The following is a 27,778-nucleotide window of genomic DNA, read 5'->3' as shown; positions in this document are numbered from 1 at the left end:
TCTATGACTCTGTGGTGGCTTCTGCTATCTTTTATGGTGTGGTCTGCTGGGGCGGCAGCATCTCTGCTGGGGACAGGAAGAGACTGAACAGGGTGATCCGAAGGGCCAGCTCTGTTCTAGGATGCCCTCTGGACCCAGTGGAGGTGGTGAGTGACAGGAGAATGGCGGCTAAGCTGTCATCCCTGATGGACAACGTCTCCCACCCCATGCAGCAGACTGTGACAGCACTGAGCAGCTCCTTCAGTGGGAGACTGCGGCACCCACGGTGTGGGACGGAGAGATTTCGCAGGTCTTTCCTCCCCACTGCTGTCAGACTCCACAATAAAGACTTTAACTGAACAAACACACACATCCACACATGTGCAATAACACTAAGTGCAATAATCTTTTCTGGCATCGTTGTATTTTTACTCAGTTGTATATAGCATTCGTATTCTATTTTTATCTTATTGTATATTTTTATTCTATTTTATTCTACTGTATATAGTATATTATTTTATTCTATTCTGTACAGTTGTGTACTGTATTTATTCTTATTGTATTCTAATTTTTGCGTCATAACTTTTGCACTGTCCACTTCCTGCTGTGACAAAACAAATTTCCCACGTGTGGGACTAATAAAGGTTATCTTATCTTATCTTATCTTGTTCCCTCTCTGCTACTCTCATCTTTATCTGTAAAAGCTGACAGCTCACTTATTGAAGTCTCACGGGTCAGAGTGACAGTACAGGGAACATCACCATTAGAGCTACTTTGTTTCCTCTGCAAAATGTAACTAGACCCATCACCACCAGGGGGCAGCATTTGACCACCTTTAACTTTTGATAGTTTTGATAGTCCCTCATTTCCTCATCAGGTTTTACCTTTTGCAGACTATCATCATCAATATCAATGTGTTTGTAATAATCTGTCCAGTTAAATAAAGGTTAAAGGTTAAAAAAATCCCTTGTGGTAGAAAGTGGTATTACACAAAAGTACAGCTCAGACCTAGTTTAACTTCACCTGATATCTCTTCAGTACAGCGCACAGGTGAGTTGGACATAAAGTCAAATTCTGTTCATAGATTTTGTTCATTTTGGAAAGTATAAAAAAATAATAATTTACAAAGCAGTACTTTTAGTCAAAGTTTTCTTGTTAATAACTGAGTATTTGCATTCACCCACCATGTTTTTGAGTCGGCAGCTGATTTTGTTTTTCTGTTTTGGAGATTTTTTATGAGAAATTTCCCAGTCACAAATTCAGTTTCCCAATTATTCCAATGCCACATGAATGCACAATTACACAAGCTGGCGATGACATGTTCTTTTCAGAGTGGAGGTGACTTTGAAAGCCTCCATCTGGAGCTGCAGCGGCTGTTGTTCGCTGTTTTGTAAAGCAGCGTTTTGCAGCCGTTTTGGCTCCGGTCCCTCTGAAAAGGTTTTGACTTTCTGCCTGAGACACAAAGTCAGCAAAGTCAGAGCGAGCAGGCCCGGAGCCAGAGCTCCTAACCTCCATATATCACACTCGGCAGCAGGCACTGCCAGCACAGTTTGGAAACACGAGGATAAAACCACACGCGACGCATCCTCTGAAACATTAGTGAGATTTATGCCTAATCTCCACAGATTTAATGGAAACTATGAAGGTAATCTCTGGTGGAGGTTGCTTTATGTCTGATAAACACAGACAGACAGCTGAGAGTGTTTGCAGGGACGTTGATGCTGAGAATGAATCCTGATGTGTTGGTGGTCTTCCAGCTTTTTTATCTCGCTCCATAACTGAATAAAAACATCAACTGCCTGACATATGATAACTTCCTAAACAATAAGCCTTTTATTTTAACGCTGTCGCATGTTTTCATGCTGAACACTAATGAGCTGACAGTGAAGACGAACAGCTTTCTGCAGAAGATGCGAGCACTGCAGTGTGGCAGGGCTTCAGCGCTGCTGTGGATATTAAAGGCCCCTCAGCCTCAGCCAGCGCCTTCATGCCGAGGGAATTGTTCAGGAAGCTGCTCAGTATGTACCCATCGACCACATCCAGGTCACGCAGTCACCGGCTGGCTGTGCTCAGGTAGGAAAGCCAATAAGTACAGACAGAGATTTCAGGGGGATGCTGGGGACACAGCCCCCTCGTTAGTTAGAATACATGCATCCGTCCCTCTGTCGTGAACACAACACAAACAGCTGGATTCAGAAAAGCAGACACAAAGGCTCAGTCAAGGATTTTACTGACAAACTCAGAGTGTGCAGCAGGTTTCCTCACAGGCTGAGGAACACGAGTGAGCTTCCACTGCTATAATAACCTGGTAGAGCAGCCGCTCTCTTAAATACTGCAGGACGGCAACAAGTGATGAGGAGCAGGTGTGCCGCGCTCTCCTTAAACAGGCTGCGGTGCTGTTTTACTCCAACAGAGGGCCCTCAGCACAGTTCATGAAGCAGACGCCACCTCTAACGCACCGATTCGTCTCCACAGACGCAAACTGGAGGTGCTGGAGTCATCACAGATCTTCAGATTTCATTTAAATGCAGCGTCCTTCCCCCCACAGTCCAAACTGGTGGGTAACTGGTCACTCTGCATCACCTGTGGGTGTGGTTGTGTGTCTCTGTGTGACAGACTCCTGCAAATATTGAAACAAATCGCACAGATGTGCAGAACAGCATGAAAAACCTGCAGACTCCATGATCACAAACAAATAGATGATTTCCTGAGCACGCTCTGAGAGCCGGCCGGGCCGCTCCACACTCCGTGTGTCACTCGTTTCAGTTCAGCTGTTATTAGTTCCTGATAGAGTCAGTTAGTTTAGTCTTTTTAATGACGATAACATGCAGCCTGTCTTTGGATAGAATAAATATTCCAACAGGAGCTCCTGTTTCAGTCGTAGTTTTCAGTTCCAGTAATACGTGTGATATTCACCACTGTTATACTTCCTGTCATACCTGCGAGGGTGCATGTGTAGTAACGTCTCCGTGGCCTCACGTTTACTGTCTCATGATAAAATCTGTGGTACTTGGACCGGAGCAGAGACATGGGAACCATTACCACAGATTTACAGATCCATGATGGTCCTGTTTGCTGTGTGTCAGCGTCAGACACTCGCAGGTTAAAGCTCCAGCAGCTTCAGTCATGAAGCTCATCACCATGAAACATTACAGACAACATTTGAAACAGCTCAGGTACCCTGGAGGCGAAGCTCGAGAGCCTAAGATGGCTTTGGACATGTGCAGAGGAAGGAAGTGCAGTCAAAGAAAGAAAGAAGAAGAAGAAGAAGAAGAAGAAGAGTGACGGAAAAAAAACAAATTGGTCAAATTCTAAAGTTTGATAGTAGAAATTGAATTGAAGATAAAATGTCTTTGATTAGGTTTCGTACACGTATATGATGCAAATGTGAGCTGAAAATCCTTCATAGTCTCGTATGTTTTGCATTCTGGGATGAAATGAACACATTTCTCGATGCTCTCAGAGCACAGCACCTTCATCCTGCCCAGAAACATCTGACCGATGAGCGGCCCGAACGTCCTCGTGTGGTTTGCAGTGACGCGTGTCACGTGATCAGTGAGGGTCGACCACCCTGAGGATGACTATGAGGTTACCTGGGACTCTTCATCAGTTGTTTTAGACTTGAGGAAACCTCTGGATGGAGTGAAACACCTTTATGAACCAAAGGAAGTCCACTTACCTTCTTTTCATGTGGCCACACTTTCACCTGCTGCTCCAGGCGGTCGCCACAGACGCCACATGCTGCCCGATGCCCTCGCTGACACAACACAACCACCCCATTTATCCAGACTTGGGACCACAAGCTAACGAAGACCGAGCAAGTAATAAAAACAGAGAGAATAATATATATTCATGAATATGATCATTATCTGTGAACAACTGCAGGCCTTCTGGGTTTGTAAACAGCTTTTAATAAAATAATCTGCAATCTTTGCCAAACTCATGGAGTTTAAAACAGGGAATCAATGAACTGTGTGTGTGTGCGTGCGTGCGCGTGCGTGCGTGCGTGCGTGCGTGCGCGTGCGTGCGCGTGCGTGTGTGTGTGTCACGTTGTAGTCCAACTGTTCACTGTGCAGTTGGCATTTTAAAAAACAAGTGCCCCACGCCTGCGTCTGACTGGGATACAGACTCTACCTTTAATGTCAGACGAAGCCGGTGAGCTGTGTTTCTGTGTCTGTAGCACATGTGTGTGTGTAACATGTGTATAGCGTGTGTAGATTGTGTGTGAGTAACTTGTCTGTAGAGTGTGTGTAGGTTGTGTAACCCTTCCAGCACCCTCGTCTCAGAGGTTTCTGGAGGAAAGCTGGTGCAGCTGGTGGAAGCGATGCTGAGTCACTGCTATTGATCGCATTAAGTGTGCGCTCGCACTGTAAAACTTAACCGGCCTTTTAACGGCACACTGAGAGCCGTCTGCAAGCATTTACGCTCATTTCCTCCATCCTCACTCTCACCAGGCTGTTTTTCACATTTTAATCAAACTATTAAGTGAGTGTTTGGTCATGCAGGAGATATCAGTGTGTTTGTTTCCTATTACTTCAACATAAGTTATTAATATAAACCCTGTAATTAGGCCCTATCACTTTTATGGTACAGTAAACTGACTGCCTGATGTTTAATCCACAGCCCTCACACACAGACACACACACACACACACACACACACACACACACAGACACACACACACACTCAGACACACACACACACACACACACACACACACACACACACACACACAGACACACACACACACACTCACACACACACACACACACACACTCACACACACACTCACACACACACACAGACACACACTCACACACACACACACACACACACACACACACACACACACACACACACACAGACACAGACACACACTCACACACTCACACACACACACTCACACTCACACTCACACACACACACACACACACACACCGAGTACTGAACTGTGAACCAAATAATGACTTTATTTTTTCTTTTTCAGTCGGCTTCATTTGATTAATTGCGGGAAAGAGTCCAGAGGTTGTGAGCGCTTCTGTCACGAGACAAAAAAACTTTTCACCGTTTCATGTGCGCTTTGAAAGTTTGCTTCGGTTTTATTTGGACTTTTGTGACTGTTGGTGAGAGCACGCCTTTGTATTTCTGATCCACACGTTTAAAAAGACTTTTTTTCCTTTTACATGAATTTTAATTCTGACCACAATGATATGCAAATTCTCTCCCAGGGTGTGCCACAGTTTTTCCTGTTTTTTGTGGCTGCATTATTCAAATGCCCACCTGCTTGATGTGAATTGAAACAAAAATAGGTGCTTCCTGCGGTTTTGTTCGGCTCCGCTTGCTCTTTTGGTTTTGGAAGTTGTGGGTCGCCAAAGCGGACTTCTCTCTTTTCTCTGTGTGAAAGGTCACCGTTTCAAACGTGTTGTAGGCACGGGAGGGTCACAGACTGTATATGAAAGATGGCTGTGCCCACTGTGACATCACCAGTTGGTTACTCTGAAGTATTTTGCTGCTGCTGTGTTGTTTTACAGAGCCACAAGTGAGCACATTTGGCGAGAGGGTGAAGTTTACATCCATTGGGAGTCCTCACACATTTGCTTTGAGAACTTCCTTCTCAAACAATCACTGTGAATCAGTGATTCAGTGTTAGCATTATGGGGCTCTGTGGGGACTGTTGTGTCTCTGAGGCCTCCAGTGGTCATCGGAGGAACTGCAGTTTTTGGCATTTTGCTGCCTGGTGGAGGCCGAGGGGTTCTATGGAATAACTGAATAATTTTCATTGCTGGAAAATAAATTTGGCTTCAAATCCACAAACTGAGAGGCAGAAGAGCCACGGTGACACTCAGAGGGAAGGAAAAGATGCAGCTGCACGTCCGGCTTTGGCACATCTGTACATTAAGCGTCCGGAAGGTGAAGAAGAGCGCTGTAATCTTTATTAAACGTGAAATGAATGTCTGCGGTGAGAATGGCTCCATCGCAGCAGGAGACAAACGTGTCCTGTTATTTGGTGTTCCAGCCGGACGATTCTTGTCTCCAAAGCTTTTTATCTGCTGAAATTTGTGACACTGACGGTGCTTGATCACTATTTTAAAGACTATTTTGAGCCTTGACTGGTTCAGTTTTTAACTTTTGTTGCTAAGCAATGTTGACCAAAACTCTGCTTATTGGTTAGAGCTGGCACTTTTGCCTGGCAACATTACCTGATTGTGTATTCTGGAGACGCTGGCGAGAGCTTCCAGTTGCAGAAGATGGCGCAGGCTGTGGCATCGATCCTGCTCTGAAGGCCCTCTATTATTTCCAGCAGCTCGTCCTTAAATGCATCTGAACAACACAGCAGAAAAGGGGGCGGGGCCGCGAAATAAGCAGCGTACTTCACGGCACAGGGAATGTGAGTTTTGATAACAACCCGACCGGCAGGCAGACAGCTGCAGCCCTTCACCGGAGAGGACTGAACGGGGGCAGGGTTAATTAAGAAACCGGCTGACGTGCACGTCCGGGCCTATCGGGGGCGATGCATTTACTGACAATCACCTGGGCTCAGATTTCACTGCATTCAGCTAAACAAACACAGACATTCCTCCCTTATTAACCATCTATATTTACTAAGACGGTGGCTGTGATAAAAACGAAATAAACTGAAATACAGCTGAAACAAAAAACATGCTGTAAGAGAGAGTCCACCTTTTGCAGGGCAGCGCATCAATCAAACTTTATTTATTCATCAGTGCCCACAGTATTCACAGGCACGAGCTGATACTAAGACACAAAATTTGTATTAATTCATGATATTAAAACACAGATAAAAATGTGAGCTAATAAATGTTTCAGTTCTCTGGGTAGTGCAGGTGTCCATCTGCCATAAAGCAGCGTCATGGGTTCAACTCTGCGCTGAGGCCATTTAATTAGTGTCTTTCTCCCAGTTTTCCTGAATTTTCTCCCCTATCGTGGTCTAATAAAGGCTAAAAAAGCCGAAATATATTTAAACAATGGAAGTAAAATATAATAAAATCACAGAAATTCACAAGGAATAGAGGATCTGATATATGATGAATGTTTAATATTAAGATATAGCCAGAAAAATAAAAAAATAAAATTGCATGGATGGGTTGAATAAAACATAGAAAGTCATCTCTGCAGAGGCCTGAGAGGCTGATCATTTAAATGAGCACAATTCATGAGAAATGCAAAGTAAGGTGTAATAATTTTTAAATTATAAAAAAACAATAAAACTGTTAAAAATGCTAATTAACAAGAAACATACTGTATATTAAAAGGTCGAGTAATTCAAGAAAATGATGAAAATTGAAAATTAAATAAACAAAATAAATGAACATCAAAGATGTTAGAATTCAGTTTCTCCTGCAGCTGCTTTTTTATACTTGACCTTTGACCTTATGTATAAGAACGCATTAATAATTTGTTCTTTTAGCCTGAAAAGCGGCCACGCTCTTTCTTTCTGTTTTAAGTGAACAGACTGAGATTTGGCATTAAAATGGTTTTATCAGCACTGATAAGGAGCCAGGAATCAGAGCCGATCATAAACTTACACTCGGGATGTTTGATTGGTGACGTTGGACATATTATCACAGAGGTCAAAGGTCACTAAATCGCCCAAGTCCTCATAAACCGATCGCATAACTCACCTACACATAACCACCGGTGGGAGCAGGCAGGGTGTGCTTCCTAAACCCGCCTGTTGGTGTCGCTGTCCGTCACGTTTTCGCACAAGCGCGAGGGTTCGTCTGCACGTTTATTGCATCTGATCAGGTACGACAAGCCCATTATCAAAATGCACGAGCTCGGTGCAGTGTGGTGATCGTGGATAAACTTTTCCTTCCACTCCCACGCACTCTCGCCCTCCTGATCCCACCGAAACTCCTTTTAAATGAGCCCAGGTTGAACAGGTGGGTGCTGATGCTCCAGCCGCACGTGAGCACGGTGCTGTGAGCGGGTCAGCTCCAGGATCAAACAGGTGTCACAGAAACACCCGAGCGCCGTGGGTTTTGTTCCCGCTCACATCGCTTTTATTTCAGATTTTACATTTTTATTTACATGTCGTGGGTTCATGAAAGGGAACTTTTGCAACATTTTCTCCGAGTTTAGGAGAATTCACAGAGATCAGAGCTGCACGGTGTCACAATCACGAACATGTCACACACGAGACGGGAACGAGTCCGGTGATGGTGTGTGTGAGCGGGCGTGAGGGTAAGAGTGCAGGAAAGTGGATTAAAATGAGAATAAAGTCGGTGCAGAGGACCACAGGTGTGTGAGTGTGTGTGAGAGAGCGTGTGTGTGGATGTATAGGTGGTGCCTGCCTGCTGCCGGGGTGCTGAGGCTGAGCCGCTGCAGGAGGGGGGCACGCTCGGGGGGTGCATGGCCGCCGCGTGGTCGCGCCTCTCCGCCGTGCCAGAGTCCGGCAGCGTCGCGGTCCAACTTTTCTGTACATTTTCACGTCACCTGGCATCCTATGCAAATATATGCTGACGTAAAAGATCATGTGGTTTTTGTCGTCGATCCCCCCTATGAGCAACGAGCAGGCTTTTTTTTCTCCTCTCTACTGTTGTCTTTAGGTTAGCTATGCTACAATCTTTACTGTACCCAGCGCTAGCTATATGCGCCCCGCACCGCTCCACTCTGGATCTCTGGGAATAATCAACTTCCAGCCTGTCGCACCGTGCAGCCACAGACTCCACACAGGTAGGACACGAGGGAAACTTCTCGTTTTTTTACTCGCGGGGATAAATTTTGACCAAAGTGACCGCAAAAGTGAAGTTATTAAAGCGGCTTGGTTGCAGGCAGACTAGCCGCCTGGCTCCCTCTCTCTGCCCAGGCTGCTGCTGTTGCGGCTGCTGCTAGCGACCGTCCCCCTCCATCACAGCCTCTCGGAGTGGGAACCACGGCGCTCTCACCCCGCGGATCTCCTCGGCAGCCCGGCTGGGATGGAAATACTTAGACACCTGGCTGTCAGGTAACTTTAGTTGCGGGGTGACTGCTCTCCGGGTGTATTTGAGGATAGTTGTGAGACAAGTGAATGTCACCCGGTTCGCGTTGTTTTTTTTTTCTTCTAGTAGCCAACTTTTGCCGTCCCCCCTCCACCCCCGGTGAAAGTGCACATAATAAATTTATTAGCCATTGGGGCTAGCCGTTAGCCAGTTAGCCCCTGCTAATGACGGGCGACCCGGCGGAGCTAAGAGCTTTAGCTTTAGCCGTTCCCCGCACACAGCAGCGGGAAACGTGGCTGCCCGTCTCTGGATGTTGTGCTTTCATGTCGGGAAACGCATTTGTTTTGGCTGCCTCCCCCTCCTCTCTCCCGTCTTCCCCTCGGAGTTACAGCGCTGCTCCGCGGACCCGAGTGGAGGATAAATCCGCTTTTTGTCGGCGCCTCGGTCTCCGCGGAGCCGATGACAGTGCGGTTAAAGAGTCGGCTCAAGTGTTGTTGTTGCCCGCTGTAGGTTAGGTTCAAACGGGGCTAGCTAGCAGACAGCCAGTCTGGCTGGTTGGGTCATCTGAGGTGAAGCCTCCGTCAGCGGGGTGCACAGAAATACGCTGCCTGTTTGCGGAGAGCCGCTTCCCGCTGCTTTACCGACACTTTCCCAGCTTTTCCGCTTTATACTTGCCTTTCACCGAACTGTCTTTACCGTTAGATCGTCTTTTCGGGCTGTTTTCACCGCCGATGAGCGAACTGTTTGGCGGTCGCATGTTGAAGCGAACTGCCGTTTACTTTGGTATTAAACAGTTTTCCGCTCGGTGCTTTAAACGTGTTCAAATGTGAGGCTGAAGTAGTTTAAGAGGGGCTTTTGGGCCGGGCCGGTTCCGAGGACGGGTTGCCTGTTTGGTGGACAGACGCTGACTTCGTGCCAGTTAATGGCAGACTGGTTTTCTACTGGTTTCAGGCTGCCAGAATCCACAGCGCTCGGCTTTTCCACGGGAAACGCCGTCAGTGTTTGTTCTTTTTGCACAATTGTGTTTTTAAACTGCATTTATAAGGATCCGCGTTGATATTGAACTGCTTTTACTCCGGTTAAGCAGAAATGTGTGCGTTTTTTGCATAATTTTGCAAATACGCGCTCGGTGTATTTACATCCAGCGCCGTGTGTTTGCTGACAGACTGGGTCACTGCTGCCGCCCGACCGTGCGGGGAAACCGGCTTTATTAGCGCCCGTTTACTCACCGGGACTGCCTGCATGCCCCGTATGTGACACGGCCAGGAGGGTATCCACATGAGGGGCGTGGGGTGGCACCAGCCCCCCTCAAATATCAGTGCCTCGCCCCCACAGGTCCTGCGGTCTAATGTAACTTAGTGCATTTACTCAGATACTTTACTTGAGTGCACATTTAATAAACTTTCAATTTATTTAACGATTTCTCCTTAAAAAAAATCTCAGAATGAGCCTTTGCAGGATTTACTGCACTTGCAATCAAGGCACAGAGTTCCCCTTTTAACCTTAGTTAACAGAAAATTGGGATGTTTGATTATTAAAAATTAATTGTAAGCTTGGGAAAATTAAACCACACTTAAAAAATACTGTTTAAAAGTATTTTTTTTTAAAGAAAGATGTTTGTTGGTGGGTTTTATATAAAACCAAACAGCTATATTTTGGATGCTTGTGTTGCACTTTGTGCTCTAGGCTTTGTTTTAAAGCTTCAGAGGGCTGCTGCAGATTTTAAAATATAAATCTACTCATATTTGGTGCTATAATATTTTGAATAACACCCCCAGCAGCATATAGGTACAGAAAATCATATCCAGCTGCAACATTAAAGTCTGCACACCATTATGATCTAATATTATGATGCATGTCGTTCAGCACAGTGAGTGGTCTGTATGTAGGTACTGGGAGTATATTTTGCAGTGTAATTTAAGGCTTTTCATACTGGTTTTGCTTCTTTGCACACTAGTTTTCTTCCTTTAAAATAAATGTCTGTATCATGGCTCAGGACTGAACATGAGTGTGAAATATTTTTATTTCCTTTGTGCCCCCCATTCGAAAAAAGTCCCGCGTACGCCCGTGGACGTGGCAGCTGTTCCTTCTTCTTGTAGTCAAACTTCTCCAAGTTCGCCCAGCCTGTGTTCACGATGTTCCCCGACCTAATTTCCTACCCCAAGCCCTGTTACATAAAATCATGAATAATTGGATGCAGCCGGCTCGCATGCCGCTTCAGACCTAACGCGGTGACGTGGTTGGAAATCAAAAAGCCATTTTGACCTGTGACCCCCTTCCCCCCGCCCCATGGCCCCCCTTCAGTTGAGAAATATCTCTAAAAAGGCGTAGTTGTGTTTGTTTTGCAGCTTTCCCTGCTGTCCTCATGTGACTCCCTGCAGTCTGAAGGACGTACAGGAGGAAGATTTCTGTCAGGCTTAGGCGAACAGGTGTGTAAACTGAATTTGGGCAGGTTTCACCCTCCACCACATCCCTGACAGTGTGACTGAAGTGTGTCTTGGCTCTTGGAAATCATTGGAGAGGCTCGTATTTGGCAGCGGCTCCTCCTCTTCCTCCTTCCTCTATACTGCCCGGTGACAGCCTTAAAATCCACCTCCTCCCCGCCGCTGCACCGTGCGCTCCCGCTGAAAGTGTGTCAGGATTTTTTCTCCTTTTCTTTTTTTTAATATTATCTCCCTCTCGCCTGTTCTGGTTCATAATCACATTTCCTTTTCCATTGACCGACTTTTTTTGTCTCATATTTTGCTGCTATTGTATCTGCGCCGTGTCAGGCTTTTTAATCCTATGATATGGATGCAGGGATCAGTCAGTCATGCTGCCAGTCTCCGAATCAGAGCACGCTCGCTTGCTCTCTGGCTGCTATTTATTTGTCACAAACGCCAACACACACACAGGCGCACACACAGCACGCAGCTTTGGTGCGCTTTCCCTTCCTCACTACTACTCTCGCGTCTCTCACACACACGCGCACACACACTTTCGCTTTTCCTCTTCCTGCCCTGACACGCTGCTTTTTCTCTTTGACACACACATTTTGCCGCTTCCTGGGAAGTGCAGCTGTGATTTGCTGTTGCCACCTGACCTGTCACCCCAGTCCCCCACACACACACAGACACACACACACGCAGCCATAGTGTGCTTTATTTCACCGTTTGCACTGCTCACATCATTGGTTTTTTATTGCAGAAAATTGCTGCTCCACTCGTGTGTTTTCATTATTTGTAGCGATAGAAAAGGACCCCTTTCTGTGTGTGTCTGTGTGTGTGTGTTGCCCTCAGTGGCATTCAGTCGTGACAGCTCACACACACACTATGCAGCACTCTTTGTCGCTCTGTCAAACTGCTATTTATTTCACGCACATGCACACACACACATGCAGAAAGCATGCATGACAGCTGCATCTTTGCACACACACACATTCAGTCACTCCTTTTTTTGCTCTTGTGGCGCACACACATTTGTAGTTTGGGTGCTTTATGAAATAGTAAGAGGGTGTGTGTGTGTTTGGGAAAGAGTACGAGCATGCCAGGTTGTGCGTGAGTGAAGTGGGGGTGATTTTCTGTGAGTCACTGCGTGTGTGTGTGTTACTGTCCACTCCTGCCTCACTGCTGGAGCTCTTCACAGGGAAACACACACACACACACACACACACACACACACACACACACACACACACACAGCGGGTGCATTGGATGTGCGCTGCTGCTGCTGCTGCTGTTGGATCAAACCCACGTTCCACGTCGACTTGGAGGCTTTTCAGAGGTTGAAGTTTGAGCGCGAGCACCGGGATCCCCATTCGATCAGATTTAACTCCAGACCAGAGATGAAGCTCCTTCTTTTCACTGTTCGCTGCTTTAATAATCTTTTATTCCTCATTTCTTGGTGCTAAAGCGGAAATCTCGCCCAAGGATTTTATGTCTTGGTAATTTTTTTCCCTCGTACAGAAATTAAAAGTGATATTTTTTTGCAGCTTTTTTTTCTGCTGTGCAAACATTCGTGCGCTGCAGTGAAGGCTTTCATTACTCGCCATGAAATGTATTTTTAAAAGTTGTGTGTGTGAAAAGTCCCACTGCTGTTTGTTCCAGCTGTGGAAAGGCTTTCAGCCAAATACGGTCATTTTTCAGCTCAGACCTGCTACTTTAGTAAAACATTAATTCCTACCTTTGAACTCGCGGGTGCTCATTTTCACAACTTAAGTCCATTTTTACACCTGCTTTCCCTCCGGAAACACATCTTTATACGTCTCCTGATCTTGTAAATCACCTGCAGACGGCGAAGCTTGTGTAGTTATTAGGGCTAAACTGACAAAGCAGCCAGGCTGATTCATTGGTCGATAATTGCTCGGTGCAGCTTGATCATACCTGTATATTCAGCTGACAGGTACAGAGGATGTAAGGAAATGTCATGCTGTGCTTGGGCTTCCAGCTCTGCCCCATAAAGCTGGAAATTCGCTGACTAAAGTCGGGTTATTTAGTGTCTGGAGACGGTGGCCATTTTTTCTGGGCTGTCTGTGCTAAGACTTCCTGTTCTGTGAAACAGTCACATGTAGAGATGTTTGCAAAGCTAAAAAGAAGCGAAGCTGTCCTTTCTGTTAGTGTGTTCTGTCTTCTGCTCTCAACATGGGCCGTTTACCTGCTTCCATTCAATCCTGCTCGGTGATGACTGGTCATCTAAATACTTGGCACCAATCAGACAGAGACAATGGCTGAAGGTTTCACTGCAGTTTGGCGTTTGAGCTCTCCGAATGAACCAATGCACAGGTGAATTGAGGCCCTGAAGGCTTTCGGTACCAAAGAATTTTTGTCCCTTTTGTCCTGCAGTTCCGTATTCAGTATTCAAAGGTTTAAACCAGGCTCCCCACTTTTGCCTCAGAGCAGAATATTTTGGGAAATAGTGGTTACTAATTTATCTGAAAGACGACGTGACCGCTGGGAAGAGTTTGGCTGTTCCTCAAAGATCCCTCCCCCGCTGTATTATCCTACATTTTACCAATCCAACATCGGGTAGTGTGTTGTTCTTCTGCTCTAGTGTTTAATGGTAGCTGAGAAACTGGTCAGAGGTGCATTTCCTACCAACACTAACATGTTAGATCCGGTAAAATTAGAAAAATGTGGACTACTTAAAATTAATAACTGCTTTTACACAAAATCCAAACTAGCTACCTGCAGCAGCTGGGGTTCAAAGTGTGTGCTCACATTGGGATCGGATTGGTGGGACGTCAGTGAGCATGCTCTCAAATAACATCTACAGTATTTCCACAGTATTTAGTCTTCAGTGTGTAGCCAGGCAGGAAGTTTTAACATGTGAAAAACTGCATTACAGCGTGAAAGAGTCTTAAACCTGCATACTTTCAAACAGCCAGCAGGGGGCGACTCCTGTGGTTGCTGAAAGATGTCGGATTTCGTATACGTCAATGAGGAAAAAGAGCTCGCTGCTCGCTTGACTTCTTGCTTGAATTTTCCGGATGTCTTTAAGGTTTTGATCATTTTGTGCATTTTGATGTAATTAGAAAAACAATTTTAATTACGTTCCGTTAAAACGAGCCACGGTCTCAGCGTCTCCGGCAGGAACAGACTCGCTGTTGTGTTTGTATCGAGACTCTCACCCGTGTGCTGTTGTTGAGTTGGTGTGTGTTTTGTCCACATGTGATCAAACATGCTCCGTCCGTCGGGTCTCAGTCACATCCACTTCTCGCTGCAGTCGGTGCTTTTGGCGCCGTCTGCTCAGAGTAGCGCTTATTAGTGGCAGTTTTTTTCCTTTTCTTTTTTTGAAAGGCAATTGAAGAAATATTAAAAGACCCGGTGAGAGCTGAATTACTTTCACCTGCGCTGAATCCAGGAAACCTCAAGGCGGACTGGTCACAGAAATGAAAACATCCTTTAGGCACAATGCTTTGAGTCAACTTTGTTACAGAGTTGACCTCCGGTGTATTGTCTCTGTGGAGGGCTGTGTGTAATTGGTGCTTTTATTTCCATTCTGGCGACGACCTTGTTGGGTTGAAGCCGGTCGCTCGACTACATAAAGGTTTTTTTAGGAGGAGTCGTCCATGTTGTAAAGTGGCTGAGAAGTGTCTTTTTCTGGTGCTAATGAAAGAAAACGTTGATTTGTGAGTGTTTTTCTCTAGCGGTCTTCTTACAGCGGCGCCGCTGACGTTTGCGTTTTTCTGGAAATGTTCCTTTCACTGTTTTCACGGTGACGTCCTCATTGTTCATCCCGCCTGAAACGCGCGACCTCTGAGAGACGGCCAGCGCTCGTCAATGAGTAAACGGCCGGCATTCTTCAATGACTGAAGACTAGTGAGATGTGGTCAGTGATTCAGAGCAGTGGAAGCAGGTTATCCTGCATGATTCAGCTCAAAGTCACTGATGATATTCAGAGGCTTTGGTTTTGGTCTTCCCCCAAAGGAAAATCATCAGGACTGTAATAAAAATACTTTTAACCAGACTTTTTCGAGCGCGCTTTCATCGCCTTTCATTCATTCGTCGCTGATTACCGCTATAACCAAACGCATACTGATTGTTCTTATGTGTATAGTCCCCTCAAAGGCCCAGTTTGAGCCAGGATAACCCTGATATTACTGATTTAATATCACCCAGACCAAGTCTGATGTGTCTAATGAACTCATCGTGCAAAAGGTCTGTTTTATTTTACAGGATAACTTTTAAAAAGGCCCGTCGAGTGTGTAAAGCTGCACCGGCAGCTCAGAGCTGAAGCTGCATAGAGATGTAAGCTGTCTCCGACACCTGTGTGGTGCAGACGGGGCTGAAAATATATCTATTGATTATTTATTTGCCTCTTTCATTCCTGCACCTCTGCTCCTGCCTCGGTAAAGCTATGTGATCAGCACAGCTTCTTTTGTCTGTTTTAGCAGAAAATTCAGCTTGACGAACTCAGAGAAAACTGAGTTCGTCAAGCTGAATTTTCGGACACTCGGCGGAACGATGAAGATTCAGCAGAGGAAGAAGACGTGCCGTTTAGATGCTGATCTGAATATGTTGATTTAAAACTGTGAAATTACACACAGGCTTTGGTGGAGGGTGCGTTATTCGAGTGCCTGTGTTGGCAAATCTAAAAACTTGCGACCAAGTCTTACCTACTGATGACATCTGTAATAGTTATGAGGAACAGCTGGATGTTAAGGATTCACTGGTGTGTTGGACAATATTGGCTCGATCTTTGGCAGATACAGACATCAGCAATAAACCGCAAATGAATCTGCAAATATCGCCCCGCAGATTAGATGACATTTGTTCAAGTCAGTTTTGTGTTTTATTTATTTATTTTTATCTGTTGTGTCAGAAATGAGAAAAAAAAACAAACTGTGAACAGCGTCAACCAAATTTTTATTTTAAACATCTGTTCTGTTGTAGAATGTCACGATTTGTGCATCTCTAATGAGCAGTTACCGGAGACGATCATATTTTTGAATACTGAACAGTCGTTTATCTGTAAAGACTGAAGCATTTATGCACCGAAAAATAGAAATTTCCTCTTGTTTTTACCAGCGTCTGCTGCGATGCTCCCGGTGGCTCATTTAGTAGTTTGTTTTTGGTTTTTTAAACATGAAAAACAGACGTGTTTAAAAGTCAGAGAAAACCCAGAAACAGTAAAAAGTGAGCCCGGTCTGACGGTCGAGGGTAAAGAAGTCCTGGAGAAACGTGTGCTAGCACCAACCTGCATCTTCATCGGCAGCGCAGTGACTGACTGGCTGTTCTCAGGCTCTTCCTCGTCTGATTACTAATCAATATAAAAACACTGATGTGTCTTTAGTGCTGAGAAGTGGGTATACGAACAGAGTATTAATAGCAGCGCAGCTTCCTGCGGTCTGCACGCAGCTTCACAGGCTTTTCCACACTGCCAAGAATAACTGGGGGAAACACTGAATACTTGTAATTGTTTGAAGTTTTTGGCAGGACGAGGCCAAATTCTCAGATATTGAAAACTGGCACAAAAAAGCAGATTCGCTCCAAAAATATCAGCGATGGAAAAACTGGAATGGGTCAAACCAAGAAAGCAGAGCGGGCTCGTTCTTCTGAGGTCTACTGTACATGCTAATGACGCTCGCCCAAAAATATAATAATGTATGCAGGGAGAAAATCAGACCGCAGAGACGTGACAGAACCAAAGAAGAAGGAGAAATGCAAATGACTTATTTTTCCAGATGAGAAAAGACGGCGAGCTTGTCAGCTGTGAGCCCTGTAAGTAATTAATATTAATGTAACATGAAAATAAACCAGACTTCACTCGTGTCTGGAGCAGGATGGGCGGTATAGAAAGCTGGCGTGGGTCCGGCCCGGCGGGGAGTCACGTGACTGATAAACAGCGCCCCGTCCTCCACGTGACGACGACGATGAAGCGTGAGCCGATCGCTGACAAACGTGTCGCCTTGTTTCTGAGCCGGAGCTGCAGCTCTGCCTCTGGGCCGATCGGTTTAATGTTGACCTGCAGCTCGGTCCCGCCCACTGCTCTGTCGACAGCATCTGAAACGGCTCCTGAGGGAGGTCACGTGACGGAGGAAAAAAGAAACTGTTTATTACAAAGTGAAATGTTCACACGCTTTCTGGGAGCGGAGCTTCTGTGAACTATTGACTGATCAGAAAGTTGCCATCGGGTCACTGCTCCGTCCAGCCCGGGCATTAGCAGCGCCGTGACGCTGCTCTCACAAACATGCATGACTTCAGTTTAGTGATCAGGAAACTTTATTTTCGTCCTGCTGGACACACAGATCAATGTGCAGTGAGACTAAAGGCTTGCAGTATGGAAATATTAAAGGGCTGCAGACGGCTCTCTGCTTGTACTCCCTCCATTAGATCCATGAATTCATTAGATTAAATCATCTTAGGCTTAATCTGATCATGTTTTGTCGAGTCCTGAGTCAAAACTAGTTTTCTTTCCTTAAACACAGCACAAAGTAAAAGTTGTGTATTTTAGATGTAGATAAACCCGCTCGGCTACGTTTGTGCTGCAGTCACAGGAGATGTGAAACTTGTATCTGAGCAACCAGTCGCGCTCAATGAAAATGACGATCACTGTGCAAACAAAGTTATTTATTTCGTTATTATCCGTTTTCCTCCCAGTGTGACTGAGAGGTTTGGGGTTAAACACGCCCTGTGTCAACAGTGACTGCCCTACAGACCCGACCTCTCACCTTGTCTCTTATTTCAGGCACAGAGGGACTCAATATCCTAAAAATAACTCTAAAGGGGTTCCCAGGGTGTTCCTGCATTAGACGACACACATACTGGTTTTTAGGATCTATGTTTTGAAGCCTCAGTTTTGGTGTTCGGCCTCTCAGGCGTTAGCTTTTAGGAGCCACATTAACAACAGAGCAGCGTTAGCCGCTAAGGCTAATACAGTGGAAACTTACGAAATTAATTCGTTCCCGAGGGTCTTTCGTAAGTCGAAGCACCCATCGCGCCTTTTCAGTGAGGCGATGCTGAACGATAGGCTATAGGCTAATTGCTAACTAGAACAACAAAGCGTCCTTCAATTGGAACAGCGAAGCGCAATTACGGGGTTGTCACATGATTCAGAAAGCATTGTGGGCATTGTAGGCTCAGCCAATCGGAGCCAGTGGATTTCGTTACTCGGGCATTTTGCCGTAACACGGGCAGAAATCTTGCCGTTCAGCGCCTTCGTAACTTTAATTTTTCGTGAAATGGGGTATTCGTAAGTTGGGGTTCCACTGTATAATCACAGAAATCTAAACCTGCTGATGAGCGCTGACTGACAGGCTGATAATATAATCACCCCCAAAACATCCACCTGACAGTAAACTGGCCACGCCCCTAATTAGTCAAACAGGTGAGCTTTTAAACATGTGTGTTTATGGTGTTTTCACTCATCTTCCTATCAGAGTCCACGCTGGCAGGAACACCTGCTGCTGCTGTCGGTAACAACATCTGGGCCGAACGAACATCTGGAAACATCCAGTGATCTCTGGCTTTAAGTTGTTGTTCTTGGTAGCTTTACATTAACTCGTGGTGGCAACACCACGAGTTAATGTTTACAGCTAAAACTGATAGAATCTGATTATGCGGAGCGGACGCTCGGCCCGGCGGGTGGAGTTGGTGTTAAAGTGGCTGCAGCTGTAGCGGAGCAAACCTGCATCAAACTTCTCATCCGGAGATCTTATCCAAACCGCTGCAGGTCCTTCTTTCCGAGGAAGCGCATTATCTGAAATATATGCAGGGCCGAGTGTGCGCGAGTGTGTCATTTTGACATAATTTACTGAACAGCCTTTTTAAAGAAGTCGCCAAATTTGTTTCTGTTTTATGCCATCAATCATCCGGTGAAAGTAGGTGTCACTTTTGTTTTCGGCTATCTCATTTTTTAGAGCGAAAACACTTCAAAAACAGACGCCGTGCGTTTGTTACCGCTGCTTATATTATTTAGATTTGCTTCTTTCTTCCTTCTTAAACCTCCAAGAAGTCATTTTTATTCATGAAGGGAGAAAAGAATGCTTATTTTCTCATTAAAGCCTGCAGTGTGTGTGCGTTTCTCAATTACTCAACACATGAGTGACCAGCAGCACTGATGGGCTCATCAGACAAAAAAACGTCTTAGATTAGCTCCCCCCACACCCCACCCCCCAGCCCAGAGCTGTGATTTGTTGAAGGCCCCCCCTCCCCTCCTCCCTGCCTCTGCATCGTTAATTTGAACCTTGTTTCAAACATTTATCCAGAAAAAGCTCGCTGAGCACAGTTTCCCCTTTTCCATCACCGGCCTCATTGATATTCATATGTTTCCCCGCGCTCGCACCTGGGGGCCGCGGGCTCGTGCCGCAGCGAGGCGCTGCCCTGCTCGGCAGAACTTCAGCAGTGCTTTTCTTTGTTTTTGAATTTCTGCGCTGCGGCGACGGTTTCCAGCATTTCCTGATCTTCCCAGCTGCTCGGCAGTCGCGGCCAGCAACTTTCCAGGCGCGAGGCCGTTTGTGCGAGTCGGCCTCGGCCCGTTTTCTGCTCTTTGTCTCCGTTTCTGTTTGACAGCAACTCCTCAGCTGAGCCTCGCGCTGCTGCAACAAAGTGAAAAACTCTGCTGCAGCAGGCCGGTGGCGAGCGAGCGTCTCTGCTCAGACGCGTTCACTCAAACTGAGAGCTGATGATGCTCGGACACGTACGCTTACAGCGGGCACGCCGCTTTATCAGGTATGGACTCTGACCATGCTGGGGCGGGGTGCACCTCCTTCATCGCCCAGTTTGAGCCTCAGACTGTGCTTCATCGCTCTCCACCAGCTTTGTCGCCCCCCCCCCGTCTTTATTTCTCTTTTAAACATTCAAAGCAGATCAAGATCCGCTATCTTAGTTTAAGTGGTCACATGATTATGACAAACATGCGTCATCGTTTTAGAAACTGTTTTCGCCGTCCACACTGCCACACGAAAGCACTGTTTCCAAATCTATGCGTTTGTGAGAGCGTTTTCAAAACGCTGCGTTTTCCATGAGTGAAAACGGCGTCTCAGCGTGGACGGGAGAAAGCGATGTGTTTTCAAACATGAGTGTGGACGTAGCCTGAAGCTCAGTATCAGGATCTGTGTTGCTTTTCAACACACTCGTTTAGCTCGAGCAGAGTAAAAGGAGGATTATTAACCAAAGCGTCGACCTTCAGGTCACTGAGTGTCGGCCCCGGGTCGGCCTCTTTCCCATGTGGTTATAATGTTTAAAGTTAAAGCAGTTAAAGTTGAACACCTTGGTGTGGAGGGCTGAACATTAACCGGTTCCTCGTCAGTGGTCTGCACGCCTCTGAGGTGGAACGTGGAGCTCGTAGCTCTGCATGCAGGGAGGCGGGTCCAGGTGCCGTCCAGGCCGGGTCTCGGTCCTGAACATCAGCGAGTTCGTATGTGCCTGCAGACGACTGCCGCTCTGCAGACTGTTGTTCCTGTTTAAACATGTGCAAGCTGGACAGAACGTGGCCGCTCACTGGTGTTTGGGGATGGGGAACATAAAAATAGTGCATTACTTAAAATATTCCGTTCATTGTCTGCAGAGGTGGGACCGGGAATCGAACCGTTAACCTCTGCAGCTGCGTGTTGTTTAGGCAGGGTTGGAAAATGAAGATCTCACATGAATGGAGAGCAAAGCTGGTCTGCGGTGCTTCTGGAGCTGCCGGTTCCTCGGACACGCGTTGCGGGCGGAGTAAAGAGGAATTAATCACCAGGTCTTCTACAGGCTTGTGAAACGTCGTCGGGCCAAGAGGATCAAACTCTGGTCTAACATTATTTCCCAGTGATTGCAGGGACGAAAGCTTCCGGCATCGCGTCATGATCGCAGAAGAAGAAGTAACATGTTTTCCCAAAACTCCAGCAGCTAAAACCGTGTTCGGCTGTTGTTTGTTTTTTAATAAATAATGAAAAACTTGCAGAAGCGTTGGACACCCAAAGATCTGCAGAACAAAGACAGAACTCGGGATGTTTCCCCTTTAAACAAAGCTCCGTCCCATCTTCAGATAATCAAATAATCTCTGTAATTATTGAATTAATCCCCACTAATTATTCAGAGCTCCTTTATTATTAATTGTAATAAATCCAAAAAGCATTTTGTCCATAAAATATCACAATAAATTAGCAGCATTATGACTATTATCCTCCTAATGTTTGTCTTTTTATTACCTGGTAAACAAGTAAAAGAAGAGAAAGTGAATGTTGGCTGGGCTGATTACCTGTGGGACGTGTTCCTCGTTCAGCTGTGGTGTTCTTTTGATTTATTTGCATTTTGTTGTGTCTTTGCTGCCAGTTTGGAGGAGGCCAACTGGCACCCAACATGCTGCTCCCCCCTTTTATTTCCCAGACGAGTTTTGGCCTAAATTGCTGGGAATTAGAAATGAATCCTAGACGATGATAATAATGGTGATAATATTGATAACAGGAGTAAATCTGGTGAGGATAGGTCTGCGCCTCTTAGATTAATTCAGCCCTTTTTATTTGAAGTTGGTAAGACAGCAGAGCTCAGCCTGCTTTGTGTTGGTGTTTAATGTGGAAGCTCTCAGCGTAATAAGATTATTATTTACATATCATAACTCAGCCCCTCTTATCCCATTAAATAACAGCAGAAACATTTCACTCGAGTGGCACAGCTGTTTCTTTTACACGCCGTCCTGCAGGATGAACTCGATAAAAAGAAAGTTCCAGTTTTGGAGACGTTTGCACCGACTGAATTTGCTCCTCAGGAATCACAGGAATCTGGATCCTGTGGGATTCAGTGTAAACGGGAAATGGTTTACAGCTGCAGCACTGTGAGACCAAAGCTCTCCTTTGAAGACTTTTATTGAGAAAATCTGCAAATCGGGAGCCCCGAACTTCCAGCATTACAGCAAAGGGAAAACTGCTCTGAGCTACAACCGACCAATCAGAGCAGCTCAGGTGGGTTTGCAAATGGGAGGAGTGGGACATAATGTCTGTATTACCAGAGTCGAGGTGGACGCTACTTGTAAAATTTCTATAATATTTCTGCTTAAATGGCTCGTAGTGAAAGCATTTTGGGGAATCGTAAAGTTTCCCGATGGAAAGGCTGCAGTCATAGCGAGGAGCTGCTGAACGATGTGAGTGGATATTGATGCATGACGTGGCCCGTATCTCAGCCCGGAGGTGTGACGGTGTGAACCGCCGCGGCTCTGCTGGCGCCATTCTCTTTAGATTTAAAAAAGCAGGTTAAAAAAATTGCTTATTGCGACTCCAGGCTCAGGCCCAGAGTGGGGTATTTGAAGCCCCTCCCACAGACCAGAGACGCGCATGTTGGTTTAATTGGCTGTAGGTGTGAATGATGGTCTGTGTTAGACTGTGATAGGCTCCACCCCCCTGCGACCCTGATAATGAGAAGCTGGAAGGACGGTATAAAACAAAATAAAGAAGTGTTGTTAAAGCAGTTGAAGGTTTTTTATGTTCTTGGAGTGAAAATCTTTTTCTCTGGATAGTTTTTCTTTCCAACAAATATGTTTTGAAATAGTCTCCGTGTTTAAGCAGCCAGCGGTCCTGAAAACGACTCTCAGTAGAAGCAGTAGGGAAAAAGCGATGATTGCTCCATGATGATGTGCGCCGACTCTTAAGAGCTGGTGATGCATCCATCCAGCCTGCACTGTCTTTTAAAACCTGATTGGTAGAGCTACTTTACTTTTGCCCTCTGATGTACCCCAGCATCAGGAGAGTCTTCAGAATAGACATTACTCACTCTTAACTCTCAACAAACCCCGCTGCCGAGGCCGCCATCGCACCGAAACGCGCTCAATGCGATACTCCCCGACGGAGGCTTATTCGTCTCATATGAAAGAATCCATTTCAGACGCAGCGATGAAGACGTTCCTCCACTCAGCAAACTGTCCCGTCTACATTTTTGGAAGGAAAGTTGTTGCAAAGATGAAAATAATATCAGGGGATTCAAAGTCGAAAAACGATGCCGCGATCGATGAGAGTACACCTGAGCTGCAGGATCCCCGATAAGATCCGTCCGTCAACAGAAATGGATCGAATGCGAGCGGGATCGGACGGCCGCTGAGAGGACAAATCTACAGAAACAGGCAGGGGACGTGCGCGCTGAAAAGCTTCAGGAAGTAAAGCAAACAGGTCCTGGTATGCCCCGCACGTGTGGAAACATACAAATGAAGAATGTAGAGTGTGTGTGCGAGTGTGAGAGAGCGAACGAGGCCAGAGTTTCCTTTCAGCGGCCGAGATGTTGAGCTGAAATGAGTCTGAAATTAGAACCAATTCAGATCACTATTAACTGCAGGTTTTCATTCCTCGACTTCCCCTGAGCAAAGTGCTGAACTCTCAAATGACTGGAGCTGCTTACACCAGATGACTGTGGCCTTCAGCGGGTTCAGTGCCATAATACTCAAATTTTCATTTTTCTTGGCTTAAATTGGCGTTTGTGAGCGAGGCTTGTGAATGGTACCAGGGCTGCTCCTTAAAGCGTGAGTGATTCTTTTGTGCCGGAGCTCCAGATGTGAATGCGTACTGAACCTTTGCAAGCGAAGCTTTAGCTGAGCTTCAATCGACTGAATCGTGTCAGAAAACGGGTTCTGATTCTCGTACTCGGGCCTTTTCAGACTCTACGTGAGCCTCAAAGGTGAAGCCACCGCAGAAGTGCTTTAAACTGCCGGCTTGTTTCTGCCTGTTGGCGTCGTTTCTGGGGCTAAATGCTCCTTTAGTTTCAAAAAGCAATCTTAGGCCTCCCCTCAGTTTTGGGGTCATGGTTAGAGAGGCGAGGCTGAGATGGTTTGGACACGTGGAGAGGACGGAGAGTGGACACATGGAGCTGCCAGGCAGGAGGGAAAGAGGAAGACCTCAGAGGAGCTGGATGTGCTGAAGGAGGACGTGTGCACATTTACTGCACACAATTCTTATCATCGTTTTAAAAGCACAAACAAGAAACATTCACCTTCAAAATAAGAGTTTCTTCTTAAAGCTTAAACCTTTTACTCTGAAGGCAGCTGTTTTCCGTTTCCACTTTAAGCTTCCAGAGAAACCACAACAAGGTCAAACCTTTGACTGGTGTCGCCTAATGTTGAATAATCTGCCTTAAAGACTCAGAACTGCTTAAATATTAATGTTCTTTATTAAAAGAAAAGAAAACCTGACCAGCGCCGACCAGCTGAAGGTCTGTGATTGGCTGTGATTGGTGACGGCTCTTTACCTTTGATAAACAGTAAAAACTCAAAACGATCCATCTTACGACTTTGAAGGACACGCTCTTATTATGAAAGGTCAGGATTATTGTGGGTTCACCACAGTCACCGTCTCTGCATCTGACACGAGAAAACGTGAACACGTTCACTCCAGTTTTACCTTCGCTCCGCTGACTTCCTGTCAACTTCAGAATTCATTTAAAGATTTTATTGATCGTTTTAATAATGGATTGGATTGATATAGCGCTTTTCAAGGCACCCAAAGCGCTTTACAATGCCACTATTCATTCACACACTGGTGGAGGCAGCTACAGCTGTAGCCACAGCTGCCCTGGGACAGACTGACAGAGGCGAGGCTGCCATATCGCGCCATCGGCCCCTCTGACCAACACCAGCAGGCACGCACGTTCACACGCCTGTCCGAGCACCGAGCGCTGCTCATCTGATGACCGTCAGTATTCCAGGATCCTGTGGAATGGCCCACAGACCCGTATTAGCACTGTGTGAGCTGTGTCCACATTCAAGCCTAATGAATCTTTGTGTTTTTGTGCCACACTTCGACGCTGTCCTGATAGCCTGACCCTTGACCCGGTGGGTAATCAGAGGTTACCAGAGTAACCAGGTATCCTCCTGACAACAGAAAGTCTACTGGCGAAATCAATCGTCCGTCCTGAACTGTAAAATCTGTAAAGTCCTTTTTCTTTTTTAAACTGTAGCCGAGTCTTTCTGCTTTGCCGTGTTTGAAAGCAGCTGGACAGAGCTTTTTTCTTCTTCCTGGTTGCCACCCTGCAGAGTCGCGCTGTTTGCAGGTCAGTGTACTGCAGGTATTTGTCATAGTGACCTCTTTCTCCGTCTGCAGAGCGGCTGTTACAGAAATCTGAACAGACAGTCTCTGGGTTTGTGCAGAGAGCCGAGCTCCCGCTGTTTGCTACCTAACATTCACATTAATATCTCACACCGAGCCCGTGCACGCCCCGAGTGTGTGTTTCTGAGTAAAGAGCCATTAAAGTGCTCAGGTTTTACTCCACGGCACCTCTCTGTCACTTCTGCCAGTCAAAGGAAGCGAAGGGGCTTCAAAATAAGAGCGAGCAGGGCTGGCTCGTCTTTTGTCAGGCGGCACGGGTCTAAAGACAAACATCCCAAATGTAATTGCTTAAAAAGACATTTTTAGCGGTTTGCGTGCCGTCTTCTCGAGATTCATCAAACGGCGTCTGAAGAACTGTTGAATTTAGTCTAATGGGGCGCGTTTGAAAGCGTCTCTGCCTCACAGGCTGCTTTTCCTCCATTCTGCTTCATTAGACGGTGTATATACAGTGGAAAACTCACAGGGAAGATGGGAGAGGAAGCCAAATGTAAACTTGGACAGAAAGCCCGTCCAACACAAACAAAAGTGGCATTTTGTACCTTTGCTGTCCTTTGTTCCCGGCCTCGCTGTGGCATGTGTGCTGTTGTCAGTCTGTATACAGACACACAGGGAGGTATAAACTTGGGCACAGAGCAAGTCAAACTCTGGTTCTCAGTTTCCTACTTCAGCTTTTAATGTGGTCGAAAATTCCACGATTTGGTGACGTGCAGACAAGGCGTAAACCACAGGGACTATTTATAGGCTCGGGCGGCAGTGCAGGGCTTGCACCATCCTGCCATTTCTCCGCCTGACTCATCACCACGACAGGAAATGAACTTCTGTCTTTCTTCGCCGGTCACAGCAGCAGATGGTTTTCCAAATCCATCAGCCACTCCTTGCTCTTTTACTAGCCAAATTAATTTCATTTAAATGTTTTTTTTTTTCCAAACGGCGTGCAGGCCCCTGAGTGGCTGGTTTCTTGCCAAACTGCCAGAATCACCAGCGGAGCAGAGAAACCTACCAGATGTAATCAAACCGAGCCAGTTTGGCTGGTAGGAACATCACTTCCTGCTCAGCGCAAGTCTCTCATTTGCATCGAAACCCAAATTACCGAGTACACCTTCGGTTAACCTCTTCCACCCCGGAGGTCCCCGGAAGAGTCTGTTATAATTCACCGAGGAGGCTGGCGTGATTTTAAAACGGAGGCTGTGCTCCAGGATTTATTTAGAGTCCGGGCTTAGTAATCTTATTGTTTGCTCACTCGTTGTTTCAAGGCTGCTATTCTCTGGCTCGTGTAAAGTAAGGTTGTCGATATTTGATGGGGTTTTGGAGATGTTCCCTCTGGACTCTGGATAAGAAGCCCAAACTGGTTCGTTTTTACCTTAAACGTTGTTTTTGGTGGAAAGCCGAAGACTTGAGGGGCAAAACTTCTGCTGTTGGGCGCCATTTGTTTGATGCATAATTGTAAATACAAATTTTATAGGGAGTTTGTGAAGAGGCGTCCTCAGGTGTCATTCAGACACCTGAGGACGCGAGAGGTTGTTTATATAAAGGGTTGTTTATATTGTATTACCTTTAGCCTCCGAATTATAACAACCGAATCCACTAAAACCAACAAAAAACCAAACCAACTGCTGGACCGCCTTAAAATTCTTGAAGGTAAACATGTTTCCTGGTTTCTGAATCTCAGGTGTGTCTTTGTCCCCTCGTCCCCATCCGGCCACCAGAGGAGCCTGGCTCTGCTGGAGCTTTCTTCCTGTTCAAAGGGAGTTTTTCCTTCCCACCGTCACCATGTTCTTGCTCATAGAGGTCATCTGATTGTTGGGGGTTTCTCCCTGTTATCGTTGGGTCTCTGCAGTATAAAGGACCTTCATGTGACTGTTGTTCTTTGGTGCATTACAGGTAACGTTGGAAAAACATGAACAAATTGTGTTTGGATGTAAAAGAGACTCGTTTCTTTCTAATTGTAATTTGGACAAAAACAATTTAAATCAAACTGAAGGAAACTGTTGGTGGGATTTTCATTACGTTCTGATTTAATTTAACCAAGAAAATTATTTGAACGCTAATCAGTAAAAATATTAAACGCTAAAATATGAAGTGAACTAGTCGACGGACCGAAAGAACAGCAATTTTTATAATCAGTTAATAATTTGAGGGGTTTTTTTTAGAGCCAAACTTATTTCCTCTCAGTCCCCTAGAATTGGCAATCTTTAACCTTTCCTGACACTTTGTGGATAAAACGATGATTTAGCTGCAGAAAAATGGTAAGTTGTGCTCATTTAAAGTGTTACCCCGACACGTGCAGTGATCGGCATGTGTAAGAACGAGACGAGCGGCCTCGTGCTGCATCCTCCCGGTACGTGCGGGCCGGTGTATTTTCATCTGCCCAAAATAT

At 45.9% G+C, this 27,778-nt stretch overlaps 1 protein-coding gene across 2 annotated transcripts in view; it reads left to right on the top strand.

The window, feature by feature from the left end:
- Positions 1–8,344: 8,344 nt before the first annotated feature.
- LOC146609110 (zinc fingers and homeoboxes protein 2-like) overlaps positions 8,345–27,778 on the top strand; it is a 133,110-nt gene continuing 113,676 nt past the window's right edge. The window contains exon 1 of one of the 2 annotated variants that reach the window (XM_085346121.1): positions 8,345–8,676. The gene's annotated coding sequence lies outside the window, so the exon portion shown is untranslated. Of the gene's footprint in view, positions 8,948–27,778 lie in introns of both variants that reach the window. The other variant, XM_085346123.1, reaches the window with a different exon arrangement.

This window comes from Diplotaxodon limnothrissa, linkage group LG22 (assembly GCF_057381915.1).
Source record: "Diplotaxodon limnothrissa isolate DT_005_m linkage group LG22, D_limnothrissa_male_GT1.1, whole genome shotgun sequence".
NCBI classification, from domain to species: Eukaryota; Metazoa; Chordata; class Actinopteri; order Cichliformes; family Cichlidae; genus Diplotaxodon; species Diplotaxodon limnothrissa.
This window is presented reverse-complemented; position numbering and strand designations above follow the sequence as displayed.